This window comes from Leucoraja erinacea, chromosome 30, assembly GCF_028641065.1.
Source record: "Leucoraja erinacea ecotype New England chromosome 30, Leri_hhj_1, whole genome shotgun sequence".
Taxonomy (NCBI): domain Eukaryota; kingdom Metazoa; phylum Chordata; class Chondrichthyes; order Rajiformes; family Rajidae; genus Leucoraja; species Leucoraja erinaceus.
In genome coordinates, this window is record NC_073406.1 from 16,274,742 (window position 1) to 16,299,299 (window position 24,558).

Below are 24,558 nucleotides of genomic sequence, written 5' to 3' on the forward strand. Positions count from 1 at the left end.
GAGAACAGTCCTGAGCATTCATATACCTCATTGGAGGCCCTCCGACTATCTTCTATTGGACTTTAATGGATTTTACCTTGCACTGAACGTTATTCCCTTAATCCTGTAACTGTACTCTGTGGATGGCTCAATTGTAATCATGTATAGTCTTCCCACTAACTGGTTAGCACACAATAAAAGCAATAATGGATGCAGAGACCAGAGAAGGGGTGGTAGTGGGTTTAAGGTAGTGGGAGCCAGACCCAACCCACTCAATGCCGAAATTGGCCCTAAAGGGCAAAAGGGGCTCGCGTTCCTATCGACTCGCAGGATGAAGTGCTGTTGACAAGGTCCAGCCTATGTCCACTATTCTCATTACCCCGGAACATCCTGGGAGCAGCATCACCACTGTTGGGACCAAACTAGGTTAGAAGAAGGGTTTCGGCCCGAAACGTATTTCCTTCGCTACATAGATGCTGCTGCACCCGCTGAGTTTCTACATTTTTTTTTGTGTACCATAGGTTAGAGGAAGGACAGGAGATCACCTCCCTGCAAGGGGGGGGGGGGGGGGAGGGAAAAGTGTCCAATTGCGACACCACAGTGGGCAGCACGGGGGCGCAGCGGTAGAGTTGCTGCCTTTCAGCACCAGAGGCCCAGGTTCGATTCCAACTACAGGTGCTGTCTGTACGGAGTTTGTACCTTCTCCCCGTGACCTGCGTGGTTTTATCCCACACTACAAAACAAAAGTACAGGTTTGTAGGTTAATTGGCTTGGCAAAAATCGTAAATTGTCCCTAGTGTGTGTCGGGTAGTATCAGTGTATAACCGGTGGTATACAGCGTGGAAACAGGCCTTTCGGCCCACTGGGTCTATGCAGACCAGCGATAGCTGGTCGGCATAGACCCAGTGGGCCGAAGGGCCTGTTTCCACGCTGCGTCTCTAAACTAAACTAAACCAGGTACTTCAGGGATTTGCAACACCCAATCCAGATTTCAATGCAGGGTTATTGAAGTGACTGCACACCCAGCGGCCCAGACCCACACTGGGGCTGTAGCTGCGGCTCCAGATGTGCTTCACTGGCTTCCATTACTGATGCAGATGCCTAAGCTACACGTCGGGGACCAGGATCGCAGGCGTCTTATTGTTCTAGCGAGGAATGCGATTAAGCACATCTGGATCCCCAATTAGCCGCATGTGGTCAAAACACAAGCTAGAACTCCAGGCCAACGTCACCTTCGATTATACATTTTACATTCTTCACCCAGAGCCCCCTATGGTTTATAATTTATTATGATCATATGTTCCAAAAGCAGAAGCAGGCCATTTGGTCCATTAAGTCGACTCCGCCATTCAATCGTGGCTGACCTATCTTTCTCTCTCTCTACCCCATTCTCCTGCCTTCTCCCCATAATCCCTACTAATCAAAAATCTGTCAACCTCTGCCTTAAAAATATCCATTGACGGCGTCCACAGCCGTATGTGGCAATGAATCCCACAGATTCGCCAGCATTTGACAGAGTTCTTTAAAATCTCTGCCAGTATAATGTGCTCCTATAAACCTCCACATAATAATAGCAATTAAAACAAAGGGAGGGGCTCTAACAACAGTGTGGTGGTGGGGGGGGTGTCGGGAGGGAGTGCTCCACAGGGATGCAAAACTAGTGCACGAGCCAAATTCATAATCCAAACAGGTTTTGTCTCAACTGCACACATGGCGATGCGGAAATAGACACAAAATGCTGGAGTAACTTAGCGGGACAGGCAGCATCTCTGGAGGGAAGGAATGGTGATGTTTCGGGACCCACAGATTGGGAGACAGGCCTTCTACAAAACTATTTCTATGGGGTTTCTAAATACTGCTGGGCAGAAAATATTAAAGCATTCACCACCATATTCAGGAATAGGTTCTTCCCCACTGGCCCACTGAGTCCATGCCGCCCAGCGATCCCCACACACATATTAGAAACATAGAAAATAGGTGCAGGAGTGGGAGTAGGCCATTCGGCCCTTCGAGCCTGCACAGCCATTCAATATGATCATGGCTGATCATCCAACTCAGTATCCTGTACCTGTCTTCTCTCCAAACCCCCTGATCCCTTTAGCCACAAGGGCCACATCTAACTACCTCTTAAATATAGCCAATGAACTGGCCTCAACTACCTTCTGTGGCAGAGAATTCCAGAGATTCACCACTTTCTGTGTGAAAAACATTTTTCTCATCTCGGTCCTAAAGGATTTCCCCTTCATCCTTAAACTGTGACCCCTTGATCTGGACTTCCCCAACATCGGGAACAATCTTCCTGCATCTAGCCTGTCCAACCCCTTAAGAATTTTGTAAGTTTCTATAAGATCCCCCCTCAATCTTCTAAATTCTAGCGAGTACAAGCCAAGTCTATCCAGTCTTTCTTCATATGAAAGTCCTGACATCCCAGGAATCAGTCTGGTGAACCTTCTCTGTACTCCCTCTATGGCAAAAATGTCTTTCCTCAGATTTGGAGACCGAAACTGCACACAATACTCCGGGTGTGGTCTCACCAATACCCTGTACAACTGCAGTAGAACCTCCCTGCTCCTATACTTAAATCTTTTTGCTGCTCCTACACTCAAATCCTTTTGCTATATTACCGATGAAGGCATGCACATCATATGCCTTCTTTACCACTCTGGTTTTGCGGTGGGCTGAAGGACTGGCTGCTTTATTCCGAACACATGCACACGAAAAACCAATATACAAAACAGCTCGGGTGTGGCTAATGAACGTAAGCAAATGCAAAGCACCTGGACGTTCTAATCCAGAAAGTTCTGCATGATGCCCATGAGTAATCGGAAACTAGCGCAAAAAAAAACCTCATGATCAGCAATAAAATCCACAGCACTTTCAGTCGGCAGGAGTCCCACATTGTACCGGAGAGCAGAGAGTCTGTGCTTAAAGCTGTAACTGGTCATTTACACTGGCTACTCACAGTAACGACAGTCTACAATTGTTTTCTAGACAGTCGCCTCTGGGCAGACTGGCCGTTGAGGGCGACTCTCTAACGAGGGATCACCACCTCGGAATAACTGAAAAAAAAATCAAATTTTAGGCCAGGGCGGCACAGCGGCAGAGTGGCTGCCTTGCAGCGCCAGAGACCCAGGTTCGATCCTGACTACGGGTGCAGTCTGTACAGAGTTTGTAACTTCTTCCTCTGACTGCGTGGGTTTCCCCTGGGAACTCCAGTTTCCTCCCACACTCCAACAAGATAATTGGCTTCTGTGAAAATTGAGTTAGTGTGTGGGGTGCACACTGGTCAGCGTGGACTTGGTGGGTCAGTTCCCACACTGTATGTCTAAAGGCTAAAGACTTTCTCAGCAATGCCAGAGGTTGAGGGGAGGCCTGAGAGAAGTATATAAAATGTGAGGGCCACAGATAGGGTAGACAGACAGACAAACCCCCCCCCCCCCCCCCCCCCCCACCCACCTCTAGAGAGCGTAGGGTTAAATTGTGAGAGGGGAAAATTGTAACCGGGACCTCAGAGGCAATTTCTTCCACACAGAGGGTGCCCCATATCTGGAACGAGTTGCCAGAACAAGATAAAGGGGCAGAGTACAATTACAATGTATGAAGAAGGGTTTCAGCCCGAAACGTTACCCATTTCCTTCACTCCATAGATGCTGCCGCACCGGCTGAGTTTCTCCAGCATTTTTGTCTACCCACAATGTTTAAAAGCTATTTGATTGGATATGGAATGGAAAGGGTTTATCGGGCAGTGGGACAAAGCAGGGAAAAGGGGAAAGTCCTGTATGGCAACGGTTAGGATGGGCAGGGTGAGCTGAAGGGCCTATTTCCATACCATACAACTATAACTTGAATAGCAACCTGCAGGCGAGGTGGATGTTCACAAGCACTCGCTGCCCTGGCCTTTCTGGGTGCAGGAGATCGCAGAATTAACACATCATTTTAATTTTAGAGAAACTAGCACAGAAAAAGGCCCTTCGGCCCACAGAGTCTGCACTGACCAGCGGTCCTGGCACATTGACAATGCCCTACACACACGCACGGAACACTTTACACTTAATACCAAGCCAATTAACCTATAAACCTGTACGTCTTTGGCGTGTGGGAGGAAACTGAAGATCTTGAAGAAAACCCACGTGGTCACAGGGAGAACGTACCGACTCAGTACAGACAAGCAATAGGAGTTGGGAACAAACCCAGGTCTCTGGTGCTGTAAGGCAGCAACTCTGTAACGTTGTGCCATCGAGGCGGACATTGGTTCAAACATCTTATCCAAGAGCTTGCCCAACAATCCAAGCATTGACAAAGACCTCAGTACAGACCACAATGTCCATTTTGAGCTGGCGACCCCCATTCTTGCTTGCCCCCCCCCCCCCCCCCCGATCCTGAGCCCACTGTCCATGCACAACCTCCATTGACAGAGCTGTGTTGCTGGGTTGCTGTAGCCAACACTCCAACTGCAGCACTAATCTCAGCCAAGGTTGAAAAACCAACCACACAGCAGACAAGTCCTTCTCAATCCCTGCTCTTCACCCTGACCTCTCCAAAGCGGCCGCTCTGAAGCAAAAAAACATTTACCAGAGACCACAGGAGGTCTTTGACCCTCAGCAACCTTTGACCTGTAAGCGATCGGACTCCGTACCGAGCGGCACTGCCAAGGACGGTTCAGACTGGGGGTTTGCATTTTACCGGCGCCTACCTCATCCACACCACAACTCAAGGGGCCGCGCTCTCTCACCGAACAGATAAACAATATTTCCCACACACACACACACATTTCAGGTGAGTTTCCCAAAAGAAAAGTGTACAGAACCTAGGGCTTTGCAGCAGGCCTGAAATGGAAGCAAAGACCCTTTCATCCGTTAAATTAATTAATATAATTTGACAGCAATAATTAGCATACGAATTGATATTAAAAAAAATTGTTAAATCCTGTTTGGTCGATAGAGCACTCCAGCGATGAAATGCAAAGTAGTTGGACAGAAACCAAGCGAGCAGTCTCTCTCTGGACCGCTGCCAAAAGGAAAATAAAACTCTACCTCATGTGGCTCCAGGAATCAGGGAAACACTCGAGCTGCTAAAAGCTTTGTCCACTTAAACCCGGAAACAAAGCATTAATTAACTAGCACGGAGCCAGCTGTCCAATTTTATGAAGGTTTCCGAGAAGGGACCGGGGACCCCTCGGGTTTCACCGCCAAATAATGGCTGGTCGCAATACGGAGTGCAGATTCCTTGCCCTGTTTCCAATGTAAATAGATGCATTGTTCTCCCCACAATAAACTCAGAAAACAAGTATTTTCAGCAGTTTGAGAGTCTGTTTTGGCAGCAGATAACGTGCCTTTGGAGGTCAGGCACGAGCTTTGTTCATTTGCACAAATATATCACGAGCAAGTAATTACTGTGTCACACAGCCCTCGTCCACTGTCATTACATTTTAATGCCTGACGCACGGCATTTGCAGAAATGCCGTCATTTAAAGCAAGCTCACCCGAAGCAATCAATTCCTTCTACAGCTGCTGCTCTTTTGAACCAGCTGAGTGCCACCCATTTATCAGGGGTACAAATTCAACCACGACAGGAGACCACCCCACGGGATCCATCGAGTCCTTGTCCAGCAGCGCCTTCAGTGACGACCATTGCCCAGTGGATTCCCAGTCAAAGATGTTGGATCCAGAAGAACATTTCATGGCATCACGTGCCAGGCCCATTCTCCACATACTTGTGCCCACATACTTTGGATCCAAGCACAGCCCGATGCAGCCACACACGAAGGTGGCCATCAGGATGAGGGCGACTCTGGGCACACTTTCTCCTCTTTATTTGTGGACGTGCGCCATGACCCATTGGACCGGTCCATCTTTGACCCCCGGATGAACCGGAAGGCGACTCAGTTAATCGCCGAGGCAGAGGAGCGTGGGGGGTTAAAATAGATCACACCTACGCCAAGGACAGCAGCTCCGAGATCACATCGGTCGAGGGCATCTCACTGGGAGCCACGGCAGGGGACCTCCACCGAGCTTCTGGCACATCTCAACATGGAGACATAATACTCCATCCCATTGGCACCTCTCCCACCGCATCTTGTGTGCCTTGGACAGATGCATGGATGGGAAGTGTTGAGAAAGACTATGGGTCAAATGCAGTCAAATGGGACTCGCCCAATATGCCCAACATGGTCGACATGGACAAGGTGGGCTGAAGGGCCTGTTTCAGTGCTGTACCAATCTACGACTCAAAATTGTGACCAGGTTCAATCCTGACCTTGGCTGCTGTCTGTGTGGAGTTTGCAAGTTCTGTCTCTGTGACCACGTGGGTTGCCTCCGGGTGCACGGGTTTCCTCCCACATCACAAAGTCGTAATGATTTGAAGGTTGATTGGCCTCTAAAACTGTCCCTAATGTGTAGGGAGTGAATGCAAAAGTGGGAATAATATAGAATTAGTGTGAACGGGCTGATCGATGGTTGGCATGGACTTGGTGGACCGAAGGGGCCGTTTCAATGCTGCGTCTCTTAAAAAACAAAGTAAAACATGGTCTTCTTGGTGCAGCCTTAACATACGAAAGAACTATTCTTCAACATATTGAAAGGGCACAACTCTACCCAAACATTCATCCCCAGCACCAGCAGACATCGAACTCCAGCAGCTTCTCCCAAAACAGTCACATTCAACTTCCCAAAGGTCTGGACTTCCAGCTCGATCCCAGTCCATCCATCCAACAAACCCATTTGGAAACATATCACCAGCCACTTCTTTGCCACTGTGTCTAAATCCAAGTTCACCACTCTCCATCAACTCAGGGTTGTGGCACACCTGCAGATTCCAGGGCAATTATGGAAGGGCAGTAAATGCCAGCGATGCCCATATCCCAAGTACAAAGACCTTGACTGGAATGTGCTCCTGCACGAGGAGACTTCAATAATTCCCTTCTCCCCAGTATTAGGCTCGGTCATGGCTTGTACATCACATGAGTGAACAAGAAAATAAACAGGTGTATGCCACACAGCCCCTCAAGTCTGCCCTGCCTTTCAATACGATTATGGCCAAGATCTTATCCGAGACAGAGGTTCATGCGCACCTCCTGCACTACATCTTATGTGGCCTCCTTTACACCAGCGAGACCAAACATTGACTCGGCGACAGTTTTGACGAACTTTGCATTCAGTTTGCGATGGCCTGCTGAATCTCATTGTCATTAACCATTAACCATTCCCACACACACACCTTTTGGTCCTGGGCCTCTTCCATCACCAGACTGAGACCACTAGCAAATTTGAGGAACTGCATCTCAAACTCCGCTCGGGTAGCTTACAATCCATTGAATTCTCAAATTTTAACTAAAACATCCTCCCCCGCTCCTCCTTCCCCCCTCCCTCCCTCTTTGTCCCACCAGCACTTGCACCTATTTCTCCCCTCCTCCCTTCCCAACTACATTCCTTCCTCTGGCTTCACTGCTCACAACTCTTCAATCCTTATTTCACAACTAGATTTTTTCATCTCCGGCCTTTGTCCAACCATCTGACCATCAAATGTATCCATCTCATCAGGCTTTGTCCTTCCCCTCCTCACTTCCAGCTGTCTCCCCTCCACCCCTTCCCTGCAATCCACCTGAAGGAAGATCCTGACCCGAAACGTCACCAATCCATGTTCTGCAGAGATGCTGCCCGACCCGCTGAGTAACTCCAGCATTTTTTCTTCATCACTCCTCTTCCCCGATCAACTTTCTGATATTCTGAAAATGTGTCTACTTCCTTTATCAAATACCTCAAATGACCCATTCCCCACAACCCTCGTAGAGCTTTCCAAAGATTCACCCGTCTACAAGAAGAAATCGCTAAGACGCCCCAGTTATATATGACTGCCCCCTTATAACCACATCCCCTCAATCAAGACTTTCCCACAAGTGGAAACATTGACATCTACCCTGCTCATGTCCCCTTAGAATATCTTACACGCCTCAATAAAATCACACCTCATTATTTTAACTCCACGTTAGGAGTGTTGTGGAATTTACAGAAAGAGCCGTGTTTATACATATTACCCAGGAAATGAAAAATTACTCACCCACATCTGGATCCCAAACGCATCCACACTGTCTGCTGGAATCCAATATCCAATTCTGCTCCTGAACATTGTTCAGACAAATCCCTTGGTCTCTGTAAAAAAAACCTGCAAGAAACCAGAAGTGAATGTTTTACTGAGCTGTCTGTTTCACGAGCCAATGTGCTTGCAGCCGATTTAACGCTGGGTTAGTGCTGACCGTTGCACAGGAGCAGAGCCTTAACTTCCATCCAGTGTTTACATATCTTTACCCAAAACAAGCTCCAAGCCTACTACCTGGGTGATTTCTGTTGTTACCTCTCAACTGCATTTAATCAAAGTGCAAGGAGATTTTAACTTGCAATGGTTTACGAGGATGTTGCCAGGTCTAGAGGGTCTGAGCGACAAGGGAGAGGTTGAGTAGGCTGGGACTCCATTCCTTGGAGCGCAGGAGGATGAGGGTTGATCTTATTGAGGTGTATAAAATCATGAGGTGAATAGATCGGGTAGACGCAGAGTCTCTTGCCCAGAGTAGGTGAATCGAGGACCAGAGGACATAGGGTTAAGGTGAAGGGGAAAACATTTAATAGGAATCTGAGGGGTAACTTTTTCACACGAAGGGTGGTGGGTGTATGGAACAGGTTGCCAGAAGAGGTAGTTGAGAATAGGAATCTGAGGGGGTAACTTTTGAAGGGATCCAAATACAAAGGGTGGTGGGTGGCCGGTGTATGGAATTTCACAGCTGCCACCTTCATTGAAGAAAGAGATTAGTTGAGGCAGGGACTATCCCACAGACCCAACTTCCGAAGCCCTTCACCATCTGCCCATGAATCCTATCACCAACTACATAGACTCTGACCTACCATGGACCTCAGGCAGACAGGTTTTTAAGGAGATACCTGGACCAAACACATTCTGTATCCGCACACTGGTGGGACTACTGTAATCTTGTAGTACAGTGGACTGGATATCACTCATTTGCCTCGACCAGTTCCTCTGGCTGACACAAAATGCTGGAGTATCTCAGCGGGACAGGCAGCGTGTATGGTATGGGTATGGGTGATGTTTCGGGTCGAGTGGGCCCACTCCCCTGACATCAGTCTGAAGAAGGATCTCGAAAGGTCACCCATTCTTTCGCTCCAGAGACGCTGCCTGTCCCGCTGAGTTACTCCAGCATTTTGTGTCTGCATTCGATTTAAACCAGCATCTGCAGTTCTTTCCAACACATAGCTCCTCCTGCAGCTGGTTCTCTATACACACTATCTTCTATGTGGAAGGTTTCGCATTCCCCTTCTTGCCTAAAACCTATACCCTCTAGTTCTCGATTACTTGATATTCTAGCCTGGGGAAAAGACTATGCATTTACCCTATCCATTCCCCTTATGATTTTATATATTTCTACAAGATCAGCCCTCAACCTGCGCTCCAAGGAATAAAGTCCTAGCCTGCCCAACCTTTCCCTGTCCCACCAGGCACTCGAGTTGTGGCAAAGACTTTGCACAAAGGTTGGGCGGGGCAAAGCATTATTAACAGCTTATTTCTTTACAAAGCCACTCGTTGTTCAAGGCAATAAATTACTTTTGTGCATCAACATGAAGAATAGCGCGGGCCTTGAACACAATGTGCTGGAACAATATCCCCTCGGTACCTGTGCTGAGCTACTGTGACAGCATCAAGAAATCAGTGAGTGCACCTTTGGGCAAATTGGATCACAGCCAGGTGCTGTGGCTTCCCCACGAATAAATGTCCCCAACAATAAGCTGGTGGCTGAGGGCAGCATAGTGGTAGAGTGGCCACCTCTCAGCGCCAGAGACCCCAGGTTCAATCCCGACTACGAGTGCTGTCTATACAGAGTTTGTACGTTCTCCCTGTAGGGTTTTCACCTAGTGCTCTGGATTCCTCCCGCACTCCAAAGATGAACAGGTTTATAGATTAAATTGTTTTGGTAAAAATAATTGCAAATTGCCCCTGGTGTGTAGGATAGTGCTAGTATATGGGTGATCGCTGGTTGGCACCGACTCGATGGGGCGAAGGGCCCGTTCCCCCGCTGAATGTCTAAAGTCTAAAGCAGGGGTCGGCAACCTTGTTCTGCATAGGGGCCAGGATGCATGTCTGGGAGTGGATGGGGCCACATCCATCACGTGTACACAAGGATCCTGCCCTCATCCCGGCCTGGATGGCAGGCATCAAATCACGTGTTCACATAGATCCCGCCCCTTCGAGGACGTAACCCGGAGCACCGGCCCCTAGTTACGGGCGCACGAACATGGCGTACCTACAGACCATTGCTTTGGCTATGTCCTGAAGGCGGTAGCTCCAATACTCACACTCACCCGTCCTCAGCCTATTGCCAACTCCAATCCCGACAGTGAAGCGAGGACACAGAAGGTGCGCGGCCGTGCCAGAGCTCGGCAATTGCAGCCGCCAGCGCAGGCCCCCTTGCGGCCTCGGGCGCTACCAGAGAAGACGGAAATCTGCAGGTCGTATGATTTCGGGTTACGGGCCGCATTCGGCCCTGGGGCCGTAGGTTGCCGACTCCTGGTATAACCTATATATACACCATGGAACACACGATGGGAATTAGAGACCGCAGCTTCCCCCCTCCAACATCAGGAAACCCTCAGCACACTGCCACTCATTCAGACCAAATCACTCAACATGCCTCCAACCCCAGAACCATTTTAATATCCTCGGGCATCACAGCACAACAATGGAAACAATGTCCCCAGCCTTAACATTGCAGGGAGGAGAGATATTAAGGTGCGTCAAACTTTGTTTAGCACACAATCCAGGACATGTGCTGATATGCAAAGCCCTCAGCGCATCAATCAAGCAATGAACTCTGCCAGCCACATTGAACACAATAGGACCAGTTAGCAAAAAGCAAGGTTCCTACAGCACAGGAATAGACCCCAAGCCCCAAAATGTCCGTTGCAAACATGGTGCTCAGATAAACTAAAAGGAAGGTAAACCCAAAACGCTGCAGTAACTCAGCGCGACAGGCAGCATCTCTGGAGAGAAGGAATGGGTGACATTTCGGGTCAAGACCCTTCAACCCAAAACGTCAACCATTCCTTCTCTCCAGAGATGCTGCCTGTCCCACTGAGTTACTCCAGCATTTTGTGTTGACCTTCGATTTAAACCAGCATCTGCAGTTCTTTCCTACAGCCAAGATAAACTGACCTGACCTGCATGGACATGATCCATATCCCGCCGTTCCCTGCATATCCATGCACTTATCCAAAACACCCTTAGATGCCACTATCTTATCTGCCTCCACCACCATATTCCTGGCACCACATTCCATTTTTAATTGCCCCTTTAAACTTTGCCACATCTCACTTTAAAGTTCGGTCCTCGAGTCTTTGAGATTTCCAACCTGGGAACAAAGGATCTGACCATCGACCCTATCTCTGCCTCTCATAACAGAGATGGGGGTCGCAGGAGGGAGAGGCAGGGTTCAGGACCAAATGAGCCCTTCAGCAAGGCAAGGCTGAGACTAAGGAGTGGAGGTGGTATACAGAGGGGTGAGAGTGAGAGGAGTCAAAAATGTTTTATTGTCATTCATCCCACATATACCATTCTTACTTGCAGCAACGCAACCGAATATGTAAACATAGTAAACTCTGTAAACAGTAAAAGTGTTCGGAGCAGAATTAGGTCATTTCGGCCCAACAATTCTACTCCTCGGGTTCCTATTAAATCTTTTCCCCTGCATCTGAAACTTGTATCATCTGGTTCCGATTCCCCTAGTCAGGGCAAGAGACTGTGTGGTTTACCCGATCTATTCCTCTCATGATTTTATACACCTCTATAAGACTCAGCAGATCAGGCAGCGGGTCGGCAGCATTTCAAGTCCACATCAGTTTGCCTGTTGCTCCAGTCTCCAACATCTGCAGCCTGTTGTGTCTCCGTCATTTAATGATGTCACTGGCTGAAACATTCAAGTACATCTTGTCCTGTCCGAGGATGACGTTTGTTCATTAAGCTCCACTGCCCTTTCACCCAGTGCAGTCACAGACAAGTCAGCATTAACATGAACATTAATCTATTGGCCTTAACAATCCTGGGAACAGGCCTCGTAATTGTTCAATGTTCCGTGCTGGATCAATAAAACGCAGTAAAACTGCCACGTTCAAGAATAAAACGCCACACTCCGTCTAACAGCACAAACAAGCCCAGAGACGGCTTTCGCTCCTGGTTCTCAAACAGAAGCAAGGCAGGAGAAGGAAGCTGCAGGCAAAGGGGATTAGTTTAATGGCACCATTTACAGCATAGATATTGCGGGCCGAAGGGCCCGTTCATGTGCAGTACTCTTCTATGTTCTAGAGTAAAGAAAATGTAGTCAAAGAGAAAAAGGAAGCACATGCAAGCCGAAATCAACCAGGGCATTTGAGGTATATGGAAGCAAGGAGGAAGGAACTTAAGCAGACGATTAGAAGGTTCAAACATGGGCAACAAAATGGCTTTGGTGAATCGGATGAAAGAAAATACAAAGGCTTTTTATAATTACAATAAAAACGAGGGCACATAGAGAGAAGGTGGGACTGCTCAAGGATAAAGGAGGGAATTGGTACTTGGAGTCAAGAGGTGGAGGCTAGGTATGAAATGAATACTTAGCATCGGATTTTCACCAAGGAGAAAGATGTGGAGGGCAGCAAGATCATGATGCAGAATATTAACATGTAAAGGCTGTCAGCGTGACATCTCAAGGTATGCCTACTTTGACATTCTCTTCCTATCCGACGCCAGGGATGCGGCCTGGCCCACTGAGTTATTCCAGCATTGTCATTTTAAAAAACGATGCAATGGCAGTTTGAGACTTTGTTGGAAGGACGTGGCGATGCTCGTGTACTGCCTGGGTGGGTACCATTCTACCAGGCTGCATGCAAAACAAAGCATCTCACTGTACCAAGGTTCACGTGACAATAACGTATCATTGAATCATCAGGGCTCAAAGGGCATTAAGGAAGATAAATCCCCAGGACCTGATAAGATCTATCAGAGGTTATTGAATGAGGCAAGAGAAGAGATTGCAGGAGTCACGACAAAGATTGTTGCATCTTCTCTAGCCACAGGCAAGGTCCTGGAGGACTGGAGAGTAGCCAATGTTGTTCCTTTATTTCAGCAATTAAAGAGAATCTGGGGAATTATAGGCCAGCGAGCCTCGTGTCACTGGTAGAGAAGATATTGGAGAGGATTTTTCTGGATAGGATTTGTTCCCGTTTGGAAGAGCATGGGTTAAATAAGGGCAGTCAGCATGGAAGGTCATGCCTTACTAAGTTGATCGAGCTTTTTGAGGTGACGAAGGTGATCAAAGGGGGTAGGGTGGTGGATGTTGTCTACGTGGATTTTAGTAAGGCAGTAAAAATCGAGGAGAGTGAGCAGCCATTTCGGGAGATGAAGAATCAACTTTATATAAAGAGGAAAAAATAGCAAAAAGAACAATTTTGATTGAACAGGCGGGAAATTTAAAGAAACAAGCTACTGACTGGCGAAGGAAGGGGCAGACCAGCCAATAAAAGAGGAGGGCGGCTCCATGGGAGCGGCCATGTTGGGGTCAGGTGCATAACTGAGGCTTTGGCTTGAGAGGCTTCGACGAGAAGGGCTGAGGAAAGGACCGTTGAGCCATCAGGAGGGTCCGTTTCAAGCCCAGAGGCAGAGCAGCAGCAGGAAGTTGAAAAGAGGAGCCGTTGGGAATAAAGTAGGGAGACACAAAATGCTGGAGTTACTCAACGGGTCGGGCAGCATCTCTGGAGAAAAGGGATGGAGTAGGGATGCAGGATCACGTGATGGGCCGTATCTGCAAGATTTGGGAGCTGGTGGACCCTAGTGTGATTCTTGGTGACCGCATCTGCAGCAAGTGCTGGTTGCTGGAGGAATTCAGGCTCAAGATTGATGACGTGGAATCTGAGCTTCAAACACTGCGGCACTCCGGGGATGGGCGGAGAATTACCTCAACGCCGTGTACCTCAAGCAGGCAGTCACACGCATCAGAGTACCTACTCCCAATTCAGTCCATGCTCAGGGGGAAGAGGATGTGGCTGCGTGTGTGGCGGGGAGGGGGATCCGAGAGACAGTGTTGGAGGAGCCTTAGCCCTGTGTGTTTATCTAACAGATCAAAGAGTCTTGCTCCCTGTGCGGACCAGAATAGAAGCCATGGTGCAGCCTCATAAGACTTTGGTTAGGCAACATCTGAAGTATTGTGTGCTGTTCTGGTCGTCCCCTTACAGGAAGCATATGGGAAGCCATCTCCCCCAGTAACATTAGGTAATTAGACAGGTGCACGGATAGGACAGGTTTATGGGCCAAACGCAGGTAGGTGGGACTAGTGTAGATGGGACATGTTGCCTTACATGGACAGGTTGGGCTGAAGGGCCTGTTTCCAGGCTGCAAGACGCAATGACTCTCCGGGGAAACATACAATGTCCCGCACTTGACGGCAGAGTGGCCTCGCACCTTCTGTACAAAGAGGTGGGTCTAACGCAACGATAGAGAAACACCCCCGTCATATTTTCCCCAGTCTGTGTACGTCAAAAAGCACAGAGTCTGCAGCTGGTCACACCCAAAACATAAGCGAGTGTACAGTCCGCTTCATCTCAACCTTAAAGCAGACATTGGACTTTGTCCATGGCACTGGTGCGCTATAATGCTGAGAACTTTACTCTGCACTCTGTGTCTTCCCCTTTGCTCTACCTATTGAACTCAAGTTTGACTTGATGTGTATATAATATTATCTCATTGAATAACGTGCAAAAGCGTTTACGCTGTACCTTGGTGCACGATAATAATAAACCTACCCTAGACATGGTCACACCTGCCACTCCCAGGCAGAGCGATTGAGGGACAAAAATCAGCTAACGTCACACAGATCCCATCTGATCGTCCCAATTTGATCAATGAATTGCGGGCACACTATTTGCATTACGTAGGTCTGGTGGTGAAAATGCAATTTCAATCAGGAACTAGAGAACCACGTAATGTTACTTTTGGAAATAAGCAAACAGGAAAACACTGGTTGGTGGTATTGGGAGCTCAAACTGGGAGCCCAGAAACATAGGTTTAAGCCTATTTAGCTACAGTCCCAAGTGTGAGGGTTAGGTGGCCCACACCCTTTTCATATGGGAGGGCAGAACAGGAGCACTTCTGGGCATGGTGCCCCAATCTGCCCCCATAAAAAGCACAGTGGTACAGCAGTAGAGTTGCTGCCTTACAGCGCCAGGGACCCATGTTGGATCTTGACCACTGGTGCTGTCTGTACAGACTTTATACTCGCGCCCGTGACCTGCGTGGGGTTTCTCCGAGATCTTCGGTTTCCTCCCACACTAAGGCATGCAGGTTTGCAGGTTAATTGGCTTGGTATAAATGTTAAATTGTCCCTAGGGTGTAGGATAGTGTAAGTGTGCGGGGATCGCTGGTCAGCGTGGACTTGGCGGGCCGAAGGTCCCGTTTCCTCACTGTAATACTAAGCTAAACTGAAACTAAACAGTGATTACAAATAGCAGGCACGAGCTCCACATCATCCAAGTGCACAATCATTGTTGGAGCTGGTCCAATGCTGCTGGGTGTCTGCGGTTATGAGAAGGCAGGAGAATGGGGTCATGAGGGAATGATAGATCAGCTGTGATTGAATGGCAGAGTAGACTTGTTGGGCCAAATGGCCTATCACTTATGAACTGCAGTTAACTTGGATGGGACATCTTGGTCAGCATTGACAAGATGGGCCGAATGGCCCATTTCAATGTTAAATTACACTTTCACTAATTTCTGTGTGATATGACCCCATGCCTAACTTTAGGCAGCAATATTCCAGAGCTTTAGTGTCTCAGCAGCTGAGAGCAAGGCAGACACTCTTTCTAAAAAAAAGAATTACATTTGTTAAACTGAGATCAGAATGAGGTCTGTGCACTTCCCAATGACGCACAGACACACACAGCACTCCTTGTTCGGTGTAACAGTACAATGTTCCCGAAGATAGACACAAAATGCTGGAGTAGCTCAGCAGGTCTGACAGCATCTCTGGAGAAAAGGAATAGTTTAGTTTAGAGAGATGCAGCGCGGAAACAGGCCCTTCGGCCCACCGAGTTCGCATCGACCAGCGATCCCCACATACCAACACTACCAACACACACTAGAGACAATTTTACCATGCGAATTAACCTACAAACATGCACATCTTTGGGGCATGGGAGGAGGAAACCAAAGATCTCGGAGAAAACCCCACGCAGGTCACGGGGAGAGCGTCCAAACTCTGTACAGACAGCACCCATAGTCAGGATCGAACCCGGGTCTCTGGCGCTGTAAGGCAGCAACTCTACCGCTGCGCCACCGTGCCAGCCACTGTCACCAATAGGTTATGTTTCAGGTCGGAATCCTTCTTCAGACTGAAAGGTAGAGGTGGGGGAGGAACCTGGAGTCAAGAAAGGCCAGAACAAATCAGGGCCAGCATTGGTTGTGCAGAAAGGGACTGCAGATATTGGTTTATACCAAAGACGGACACAAAGTGCTGGAGTAACTTTGAGTCAGGCAGCATCTCTGGAGAAAAAGAGCTGGTGATGTTTTGGGTCAGGTGGACAGTCAGAACCTATTTCCCCCTCCCAAGTGTGAAAATGTCAAAAGACTAGAGTGCGTAGCTAGAGGGAGAGAAGGGAAAAGTTGAAAGATATGTGGGGCAAGTTTTTGTTTTCTCCAGAGAGCGGTCGGTGGGTGGAGGTGAGGGAGGCAGTCAATAGTGGCTTTGTGAAACTATTGGAGAGGTACTTGGGGTATATAGGTAATGGAGGGATGTGGATCACATGCAGGCATATGTGAATCATTTATTTTGGCATCTTGTTTGACACAGATATTGTGGAGCAGACGGCCTGCTGTACTGGTTGGGACCCTTTTAAAGGGCCGTCTCTGGATCTCCTCCAGAGATGCTGCCCGACCCGCTGAATTACTGCAGCACATTGCGTTCTACACAAGCTTCTAACATCTGTAGTTTGTTGCATCGCCCCTCACCCTCGCCACAGGTTGGCTGCTGTTTCCCATCTTCTGACACTGACTGTCCTTCAGAGGGCTATAAAACACTTGGACTTTGCAAACGCTGGTCTTTTATCCCAAGTCAGAGCATCTGCAGGGTAACCTTGACAAAGGTGGTGTCATGCTCTCTGCCTTTGCTCGAAGCATGCACAGTGTTAAACTCTCCAACCCTTCAGTTGTGCAGCAGTAGAGTTGTTGCCTTACAGCGCTTTCAGCTCGATTGTAATCATGTATTGTCGTTCCACTGACGGAATAACCACGTGGGTTTTCCCAGAGATCTTTGGTCTCCTCCCACACTCCAAAGACGTACAGGTTAGTAGATTAATTGGCTTGGTATAAATATAAATTGTGTGTGTGTGTGTGTGTGTGTGTGTGTGCGCGTGTGTGTGTGGGATAGGATTAATATGCAGGGATCGCTAGTCGGCTCAGAATCAGTGGGCCGAAGGGCCTGTTTCTGTGCTGTATCTCTACACTAAACTAAAGCAACAAAAGCACCTTTCACTGTACATGGCCTGTCCCACTTGGGCATGACGTGCATTACGCGCGCATGGTGACGTAGGCAGTGACGCGAGGTCGCGCACGGCGCCTCAGGATTTTGGGATTCACACAATCTTCGCGCGCCACCTGCAAATGACGCCCACGTGGGACAGGCCCTTACCTCTGTACACACGACAATAAACTGAACTCAAAGCCATCAACCCCAGCTGGCGAGATCGCAGAGTTAGTTGGAGGCAAGAGTTTCTGCTGCCGACGGAAAACCTAGAGACTACACGAAGAAGGAAGGCGAGTTACAAGGAGACGAGGGAATAGTGTAAAAACCTGCAGTGTTTTTCTTTTTGGTATTTATGATCCTGAGCTTTGAACTTTGAAATACCGAGCATCTCTGGAAACACAAGCAATTGGCGCAATTAATTTCTCCCCACCGTGTGACGGATCTCTGCTGAAAGGCAACAGGGCAAAGACACAACACAGGGGAACCACAGTGGAATATTCAAAGCCGTTTCTCTGCATGTGCTGCGTTGACTTTCTCGCTCCACTCCAGAGGAAACACTAGAGTCGGGCCTGGTGTTATTGGAAGGGAAACGATCCTTCTCGCGCAGCTTACAATCATTAACTCCAATAATTCTGGAATCCCAGGTATTGCAATAAAAACAGAGATCCAAGTTAGTGGAGCCTTGGGGAAAGTATTTGGTCTTTGAAGAAACAAAGGCAAAGAGAAGCAGGAATAACAGACATTCAGAAGAACTGGTGTTGGCTCAGTTTAATAAAGTGCATCAAGATAGCATTTGTTGGACAAACGAGGGCTTAAGCGGATTGGAGTGGCTAGCAACGGTGTACAATGCAAAACTTCTATGAAACCCCCTCATAGGTTACTGGATAACTCTGCAATTGAGCTATAGAGAAGTCATAAGGTAATTCAGCGTGGAAACATTCCCTTCAGCCCAACATGCCGACCAACATAAATGCCCCATTTACACAAGTTCCACCTGCCTGCGTTTGGCCCATATCCCTCTAAACCTATCCTATCCATGTACCCGTCTAAATGTTTCTTAAATTATGCAATAGTACTTGCTTCAACTACCTCCTCCGACAGCTCGTTCCATACACTCACCACACTTTTCTGTAAGAAGTGTTACCCCTCAGGTTCCTATTAAATCTCCCCCCACAACCCTTAAACCCATGTTCTCTGCTTCTCGATTTTCCAATTCTGAGCAGAAGACTGCGCATTTACCCCATCTATTCCTTCCATGATGTTATGCACCTCCATAAGATCACCTCTCACCCTCCTGCGCTCCAAGGAATAAGCAGCTGTTGTTCAACTCCAACAGGGAATCCTCACACTGATACCACTGGGTCCTGCTGCCCTTCCCTCCTATTCTAACCACGCTACTGCTCCCACCCCTTACTAAACCGCCATTGCCCACCCCCCACAGCACAATACCTCCCTCCATCCCTTTCACCAACCCGCCTGACGTCCCTCGTTCCGATGCAGAAAGGTCTACAGAGGCCATTCCTTTGCACCCCTACATCCTCACCCCCATCGAATTCTGGGCCCGCCGTGATGAGAAGCTCTTCTTCCAATGCCTCTACATCTGGGCCATTTTCTATGATGAGTCCTCTCCTCCCAGTGATGAACTTCCATCTCCAAAATTCCTCCTCCTCCTCTCAGACTCTCCCCCCCCCCCGCCGGCCTTTACACTCTCTGGACATTTTTATTTCCGACTGCTGGTGTGACATTAACTTGTCCACTTCCCTTACCGACCCCACTCTCACCCCCTCTGAACGCACCGCCCTCCACTCACTCAGCAACAAGCCCAACATTATCATTAAAGCTGCCGACAAGGGAGGTGCCGCTGTAGTGTGGCGTTAAAGTTTTAAAGAAAAGAGGAGCAAGTTGGGTCAATGCTTTGCTGACCGAGATGCCCCATCCAAGATGGTTCCATTCGCCCATGCTTGGCCACATCCCCCTAAGCCTTTCCCTGCCTATGTACATGCCCAAATAACCTTAACTTCTCTAGATCTACATACACTGCTGTACCTTCGTGCAGCACCACAGACCTGGGTTCAATCCTGACTACGACAGAACTTGTGCATTCTCCGTGACCGCATAGGTTTTTTCCAGGTGCTCCGGTCTCCTCCCATGCTCTAAAGGCGCACAGGTTTATAGGTTAATTGGCTTCAGCAAACTTGTAAATTGTCCGTGGTGTGTAGGATAGTGTTAGTGTACGGGGATCACTGGTCAGTGTGGATTTGGTGGGCCAAAGGATCTGTTTCCATGCTACATCTCTAAAGTCTACAGTCTAGTAGTGCCTGCCGGCAGAAAATGGTCACTCAAGATGCAGAGGATGTTTGAATTCTAGGAGTAAAATTAGGCCATTCTACCCATCAAATCTACTTTGCCATTCAATCCTGGCTGATTTATCCTTCCCTCTCAACCCTATCTCCTACCTTCTATGGCAGTCCCATGGATACAGACAGACAAGTCCTCAATGTAACTGGAACATGTTGATTATACAGAAGAGACACGGGTCCTGGATTCCCAAGCACATTCAGGATATGCCAAACATGGTCAGGTCAATCCACAGTTTCAGAAACAGGAAAGGTTAAAGTACAATTGGATCAGAAAACCGTCCAGCAGCTGAGAAACAGCAGAGAATCTCGAGCCGGTGAAATGTGTGGAATGCCATAGCCATGAAATTGGAGAAGTCAATGTTCATACCTACACGAGTGAAATATGAGGTGCTGCTCCTCCAATTTACGGTGGGACTCACTCTGGCCATGGAGGAGGCCCAGGACAGAAAGGTCAGATTCGGAATATGAGGGGGAGCTGAAGTGCTGAGCTACTAGTTATCTGAAATGATTCAGGTTGATGACTCCAATCTCTTGATGAACAGGTCTGTGGCAAAAAGCTTCAAAATGGTGCGCCTTGGTTCAATGTGGTGAACGTGCTCAGCAAAGAACCCCAAGCAGGCAATCCCTGGCTGGCTAATATGATCTCAAGGACAGACTTTATCCTGTCCACGGGCTTTTGGGATCTGGCACAGGTTGGCTCAAGAACACCTTTTTTACCTTGAGACATTGTGACAGAAATGGCTTTCAGTTACTTTAATGTTACCGCTAGATTTTTAACTTCTTTCCCACGCGCACCTTCCTTGCATGTCTGGGTATCGCAGGCAGAGATAAGCATTTAATGACCATCTCTAACCACCTTTAATGACGTGGAAGAGACAGACGCTAGTTGGAACCACTGCAGTCTGTGTGGCGAAGGTGCTGGTGGGGAGGGAGTTCCAGGGTTCAGACCTGGGTCAGCGCTGGTGTGTGCAACATGGAAGGGAACCAGCAGGAGGCAGCGTCACCATGCGCCCACTACCCTGGTCCATGGCGGTGGAGATTGTGGAAGATGTTGTCAGGATCACCTGGATGATGGAGCACAAGAGACCTGCAAACAGGGCCACGCTATGCACGAGAACTTGGGTAAAGGAACGGGGTTCTAATTAAATGGACTACTTTGACCTGGACAGCGCTGCACTCCTCAAATTGTTAGTGCTGCACTCATCTATCCAACTAGTCAATATTTTATCCCAGTCCTGCCGTGTGCCTTGCAGATGGTGGAAAGTTTCTGGAGCATGACAATACATGTAAGCTGACCCGATCTCTATTTTTTTTTAGTATTAACATTGGTTTATTAATGTCACGAGGCAGTGACAAATATTGCTTGCATGCTATCAAGTCAACCCATACAATACATGAGCACATCAGGCCATATACAAGTACTGTATAACAGGTAGTGCAAAGAGCATTACAGTTACAGAGAAAAATTGCATTGTCCACAATGAGGTAGGTCGGAAGATACTTTGGCTTACGAGTGGACTGTTCAGTAGCCTGATAACAGCGGGGAAGAAGGGGTTCTGGATCTGGTGGTATGTGCTTTCAAGCTTTCATTTAGTTTATTGTCCAAAGTACTGAGGTTCAGGGAAAAGCTTTTGTTGCATGTTAACCAGTCAGCGGAAAAACAATACACGATTACAATCAATCCATCCACGGTGTACAGATATATGTTCAGTGCAAGATAAAGTTCAGTAAAGTCTAATCAAAGATCGTCCAAGAGTCTCCAATGAGGTAGATGATAGCTCAGGACTGTTTTTTTTTTGTAGGAAAGAACTGCAGGGGCTGGTTTAAATCTAAGGTAGACACAAAATGCTGGAGTAACTCAGCGGGACAGGCAGCATCTCTGGAGAGAAGGAATGGGTGACGTTTCGGATTGAGACCCTTCTTCAGGACTGCTCTCTAGTTGTTAATAGGATGGTTCAGGAGATGAGAGTTGTCGCACTTCTATACCTCTAGTTTGATGGGAGAGCGGAGCAGAGGGAAGTCCAAATGGATTTCTGGGCGCTTTCTTCTCTTAGTTCTAAGATAAAAGTCTGGACGCGTCCTGCTATTTTTGCTGCTCTTCCATCCGCCAACACGCTCACTTTCACACAATGGGCTGCATTGTGCCACAAGGCACTGGCCACACGTCCTGCTGCACGGAACAAGGCTCACCGGCTGTTGACAGAGCTCAGGTAACTGAGAGGCGGTGTAACCCCAGCCTGTGCACTGACAGAGGAATTCCCATTGTTCTTTATCCAGACCCTGGGATTGACACAGGAGAGGAATACTTGACGTCTGCCTGACCGACACCCACCACAAGGACAAACGTGTCAAACCAGCAGCCTCCTTGGCACCGCGCAAAGCTCAACGCCATCTTTCAGCCCTTTAAACCAATTTCTACCCTACCATGTGTAGGAAAGAACTGCAGATGCTGGTTTAAATTGAAGGTTGACACAAAGTGCTGGAATGACTGAGCGGGATAGGCAGCATCGCTGGAGAGGAGGAATGGGTGAAGTTTTGGGTGGAGACCCTTCTTCGACCCGAAACGTCACCCATTCCTTCTCTCCAGCGATGCTGCCTGTCCCACTCAGTTACTCCAGCACGTTGTGCCTACCTTCTATCCTATTTCCAGATAAGGCTCCCTGCCTCACAGGAGATGGAACTTGGTGAGACAGCCACTCAAATCTGTTCACTGTCAAATCAATAAACTGGTCATGGGAGCATCGATGAGACCTCACTTACAGCTTCCTTTACGCAAGGCCAAACTCTTCCAGCCCATCGATTAATCTACTGACCACATAATTAGTTGAACCAACTCAGAAGCAACTGCATTAGAGAATTCTAAACCACACACACACACACAACAAAACTGGTAGAGAGATTTCAATTAATTACCAAATAGTTAATAATATGCCAGTTACAAAATGTTTCTTCACCAAGAAAATGATTTTTTTCTCTCAAATTACTCATGATCCCAAACTATAACATTTTTACAAAACCAATAAGCTCCTTAGACATTGTTGCATCTCTTTGGCCACAGTCTTAACACAAAATATTAATATGAAATACAAGTCATTACTTGATCTTTATTTACAAATGTCTCTTTATATTATGACAAGGCCCACTGTGTAAAGAGCAGGCAGATCTCAAATATCCATCCTTGTTCGGTAAAGTTCCAAGCCTTGGGTGCAGATATTTAATTGCAGTGCGTCCAAGTATTTTCCCTTCACACTGACACACATAAACACACTAGAGTGTGTGTAGGGTGCAGCAGAAGTTTCTCGCTCCGGCTATGTCTTGTCTAACCAGACATTTATTTCATTAACTATTTCAAACACGCACAGCCCCAGAGGAGGTCCCAGAAGGCAGGGTCCCTTGCAAATGAAAAACTAATAGCAGTTTAAGAATGCTACACTGATTGTTTCCCTGTTACAAGGGGCTGTTGCCCCACACCCCGGCCCTTGTGGGCGTAATTAAAAGGCAACCGGGGGCATGTCGATAACAATGAAGCCGCCCGTGTTTGTGCGGCAGCCGCTGGAACAGGAGCAAATGTGGAAACACAGACTCCTACAATGAACCAGATATCCCCCACAGCAAGGGTGACAATGCCCACGCACCACTCGCTCCTAGATTAACCGTATGTTTGTCTACACACATAATTCACCTGGAGATGAAGTCGCCCGCGGCAATGTGACAGCTTCCCACTGCACTGAATGGGGGGAGGGCACCTGCCTTTAACCAAGCAAACATTAAACCAGAAGACAGGCACGAGATGCTGGAGGAACTCAGACGGGACAGGAAGGAAGGAATGGGTGACATTTCGGGTCAGACAGCATCAAAACCAGAACTGCCACACGACCACAGAATAAATGGTGCAGCTGCCTGCAACTCCAGCCTGTGCAGCAATGCATAGTTCTGCTGCAGTATGCATTGCAGCTGCTTTATACACCCCCCCCAATCTCCTCTCCGTGCGTACACCACTGCAAGGCTGCACGTCCCCCGTTTAAGCCCCCCTCCTTCCCAGCCAGCCCTTACCTTCTCCCCGCTCTCTGCACCATTCCTCGCTGCCCAGCCGGAGTAGGGGAGGGGAGAAATGCCACAATTATTTGCATTCCTGAAATTGCACCACGTGTAAAGCAGCCCTCCAATGGTCGGGGAGAAATGCACCCTGTGCATTGGTTCGAGTCCACGGCCTGTCAGGGCTGTACCACAGTGCAGCCGATCCAGGGGTAGACATGGCCTGCAATCTGATGCATTTTCACTTTGCACACACTGACAGGGGACTTGCAGGGAGCAAGGCCATCTATACTGCTGCATACGAGCCGTGCTGTGCAGTTTGCAAATGTCTCCCTAATCCAGAGGAAAGGGAGCGCTCTTCCTACAGCGGCTTGTTATTCCCATTTATGCATTCAGATGTTGGAGGAGAACCAGAGATGTATCTCTAATCAGTGTGTTAGCAGCAGCTTTATTAGCTGCAGTCTCTGTTGCTATGCAACTGGCTCAGACAAATGCCAGCTATTCTATGGACCCTGGTGATGTGGTGCCAAACTGATACCACTTTACTGATTCTCAATTAATGCTAATTTATTGCATATTCACACACACACACACACACACACACACATCATTAGGGATGCAGAGCACAAGAGCTTATCC

The 24,558-nt window shown here is 48.1% G+C and overlaps 1 protein-coding gene across 5 annotated transcripts in view; it reads right to left on the reverse strand.

Annotated features, from left to right (window-relative positions):
• The window catches only part of LOC129711697 (polyhomeotic-like protein 2), a 146,240-nt gene extending 122,174 nt beyond the window's left edge, over positions 1–24,066 (reverse strand). For 3 of the 5 annotated variants that reach the window (XM_055659564.1, XM_055659563.1, XM_055659562.1), the window contains exons 1-2: positions 23,938–24,065; positions 8,035–8,139 (exon numbers count right to left, since the gene is read on the reverse strand). The gene's annotated coding sequence lies outside the window, so the exon portion shown is untranslated. Of the gene's footprint in view, positions 1–8,034; positions 8,140–23,937 lie in introns of all 5 variants that reach the window. The other 2 variants (XM_055659561.1, XM_055659558.1) reach the window with 1 other exon arrangement.
• Between the last annotated feature and the right edge of the window lie 492 nt (positions 24,067–24,558).